This window comes from Cebus imitator, unplaced genomic scaffold, assembly GCF_001604975.1.
Source record: "Cebus imitator isolate Cc_AM_T3 unplaced genomic scaffold, Cebus_imitator-1.0 Scaffold266, whole genome shotgun sequence".
Lineage (NCBI taxonomy): Eukaryota > Metazoa > Chordata > Mammalia > Primates > Cebidae > Cebus > Cebus imitator.
Genome location: NW_016107581.1, coordinates 2,178,603 through 2,182,486, shown reverse-complemented (window position 1 = coordinate 2,182,486; position 3,884 = coordinate 2,178,603).

Genomic DNA, 3,884 nt, shown 5'->3' with positions numbered 1-3,884 from the left:
GTTGGCCAGGATGGTCTCGATCTCTTGACCTCGTGATCCACCCGCCTCGGCCTCCCACAGTGCTGGGATTACAGGCTTGAGCCACCGCACCCGGCTATCTTTAGCTGTAGTAGTCTGAATGTTTAGAGGGAAGATAATTGTTTAAAAATTCATTGATCATTAACAACAGAAAATGCTGTGAATTTTCCTGTCCATTTTCAAGAGCTTATCAGTCGTTAAAGGAGCTCACCACCATCTTTTCAACAAACGGGGTTGGGAAAAGTGGCCAGGAGCTGAAGGGAGGGGAACTGGGGCTTAATTGTGGTAGAGAGTTTCAATTTTGTAAGATGAAAATGTTCGGCTGGGCGCGGTGGATCACGCCTGTAATCCCAGCACTTTGGGAGGCTGAGGCGGGTGGATCAATCATCTGAGGTCAGGAGTTTGAGACCAGCCTGGCCAACAAGGTGAAACCCAGTCTCTACCAAAAATGCAAAAATTAGTCGGGTGTGGTGGCAGGCACCTGTAATCCCAGCTACTCGGAGGCTGAGGCAGGAGAATTGCTTGAACCCAAGAGGTGGAGGTTGCAGTGACCCAAGATTGAGCCACTGCACTCCAGCCTGGACGACAGAGTGAGACTCTGTCTCAAAAAAAAAAAAAAAAAAAGAGAAATGGTTCAAGTGATGATGCTGTGGGGTGATGATACAGATTGGTTTTTGGTCAGGTGTGGTGGCTTATGCCTGTAATCCCAGCACTTTGGGAGGCCAAAGCGGGCAGATCACCTGAGGTCAGGAGTTCAAGACCAGGCTGGCCAACATGGTGAAACACCATCTGTACTAAAAATACCAAATTAGCCAGGTGTGGTGCCACATACTTGTAATCTCAGCTACTTGGGAGGCTGAAGCATGAGATTCTCTTGAACCAGGGAGGCAGAGGTTCCAGTGAGCCCACTGCACTCCAGCCTGGGCAACACAGTGAGATTCTCTCTCAGAAAAAAAAAGAAAGCAAAAAATTAGCCAGGTGGGGCACCCGTAATCTGTAATCCCAGCTATTTAGAAGGCTGAGGCAGGAGAGTTGCTTGATTCTGGGAAGTGGAGGCTGCAGTGAGCCAAGATCGTGCCACTGCAGCCTGGGTGAGTGACCCTGTTCCCCCAGAAAAAGAAGAAAGAAAAAGAAAGGAAAGGCCGGGCGCAGTGGCTCAAGCCTGTAATCCCAGCACTTTGGGAGGCTGAGGCGGGTGGATCACGAGGTCAAGAGATCGAGACCATCCTGGTCAACATGGTGAAACCCCGTCTCTACTAAAAATACAAAAAATTAGCTGGGCATGGTGGTGCGTGCCTGTAATCCCAGCTACTCAGGAGGCTGAGGCAGGAGAATTGCCTGAACCCGGGAGGCGGAGATTGCGGTGAGCCGAGATCGCGCCATTGCACTCCAGCCTGGGTAATAAGAGGGAAACTCTTGTCTAAAAAAAAAAAAAAAAAAAAAAAGAAAAAGAAGCAGCAGTAATGCGGACGAAACGCGAGTTAACCTCTTCCAAAAGAAAGAGAAAGAAAGGAAGAAAGAACGGAGGAGGAAAGGAAGGGAAGGAAAAAAAGGGAAGGAGGGAGGGAGGGAGGCAGCAGCAACGCAGAAGAAACAGGAGTGAACCAAGAGCGTAGTGACCATCGTGAGCCTCCTCAACAAGCCCAAGAGTGAGATGACCTGGGGGGAGCTGCAGAAATGAGCGGAGGGGGATTTCAACACCAAGTGCTCATCAACTGCCGCAACAATAAGAAACTCCTGGGCCTCGTGAATGCCTCGGATAGCACTGCCGGGTGGTGCTGGAGGCCGTGAAGGGGATGTGGACTGAGGTTATCAAGAGCAGCAAAGACAAGAAGCAGCCCACGGCAGTCAACAAAGACCGCTGCATCTCCAAGACGCTCCAGCACGGAAACTCGGTCCATGTGATGCTGTGGAGTGGCTCATCGCCAGCAAGCAGGGGCCGCCTGTCCGTCGATAGAACTCACTCCCCTGTCCTAAGAAGACCTCTGCCATTAGTGTTGAGAACAGTAAAGCCGGGCGCGGTGGCTCACGCCTGTAATCGCTGTACTTTGGGAGAGCAAGGCTGGCTGATCACCTGAGGTCGGGAGTTTGAGACCTGCCTGACCAACGTGGAGAAACGCCATCTCTACTGAAAATACAAAATAACCCTGGTGTGTTGGTGGGTGCCTGTAATCCCAGCTACTCGGGAGCCTGAGGCAGGAGAATCGCTTGAACCCAGGAGGCGGAGGTTGCGGTGAGCCAGGATTGCGCCATTGCACTCCAGCCTGGGTAACATGAGTGAAACTCCGTCTCAAAAACAAAACAAAACAAAACAAAACACCAGTGAAAGAAAACGAGAACAGTAGTGAACTCTCTGGGGGCTCCAGTGAGTAGGGGAGGACAGGGTGCAGTGGAGAAGCTGGAAGATGTGGAATAGCCTGGCTCCCCAGGGACCCAGGAAATACTCGCTCAGCAGAACCTCTTGGAAGGGCAAAGCACCACACTGACGAAAACCGGTGGGGAAGCAAAACCCCAGCTGATCTTGGCAGGCGCTCAGAGAGCAAAGCCGACAGAAGGTTCTGATCACGGTGGGGGCGGGAACCATGGAGATGAAGTTTGCTCCTGAATGTTGGAGAGGTGGCTGTGCTGAGTGGTTACATACTGAATACAGTGCTGTGGGGAAACAGCACACAGTCGGCTTATTTATTTATTATTTATATATTTATTTTTTTGAGACAGGGCTCACTGTCACCCAGGCTGGAGTGCAGTGGCGCAATCTCAGCTCACTGCAACCTCTGCCTCCCGGGTTCAAGCCGTTCTCCTCCCTCAGCCTCCCGAGTAGCGTAGCTGGGATTACAGGTGCACACCACCATGCCCGAATAGTTTTTTTTTGTTTGTTTGTTTGTTTTTGAGACAGAGTCTTGCACTGTCGCCCAGGCTGGAGTGCAGTGGCATGATCTTGAATTACTGCAACCTCCGCCACCCAGGGTTCCAGCGATTCCTGTGCCTCAACCTCCCAAGTAGCTGGGACTACAGGTGTGCACCACCAAATCCGGCTAATTTTTGTATTTTTAGTAGAGACGGGGTTTCACTGTGACCCTAGATGATCTGCCCGCCTCCGCCTCCCAAAGTGTTGGACTTAAAGGCTTGAGCCACCGTGCCCAGCGAGAACTTTAAGACTTTTGAGGCTCAGAAAGCTATCCTGGCCCACCCTAATGCCAACTGTGAAACTTCCTCCAGAGGATACAGCTCTCTTAAATTCGAGAAGAAAGGAAGTTGACTAACTCCATATAGAGGTGTGCACTGGGGAAGCAGTGTCCCAGAAGCCTCGTGTCTACCTGGAACCTCTGAACGTGACCCTACTTGAAAATACTGTCTTCCTACAGGTAACCAAGTTAAGGTGAGGTTTCACGGAGTTGGGGGATGTGCTAAATCCTATATGACTGATATACAAAGAGGGAAATTAAGACAAACAGCCAGGCACAGTAGCTCACACCTGTAATCCCAGCACTTTGGGAGGCCAGGGTGGGCAGGAGTTCAAGACTAGCCTGGCCAAAAAAGTGAGACCCTCTCTGTACAAACGTAAAAGTTAACTCATCAGGGCCAGGCGTGGTGTCTCAGACCTGTCATCCCAGCACTTTGGGAGGCTGAAGCAAGCGGATCACCTGAGGTCAGGAGTTCGAGACCAGGCTGGACAACTTGGTGAAACCCCGTCTCTACTGAAAATACAAAAATTAGCTGGGCGTGATGGTGCATGCCTGTCGTCCCAGCTAATCTGGAGGCTGAGGCAGGAGAATCGCTTGAACCCAGGAGGCGGAGGTTGCAGTGAGCTGAGATTGCACCACTGCACTCCAGCCTGGTGACAGAGTGAGACTGTCTCAAAAAAA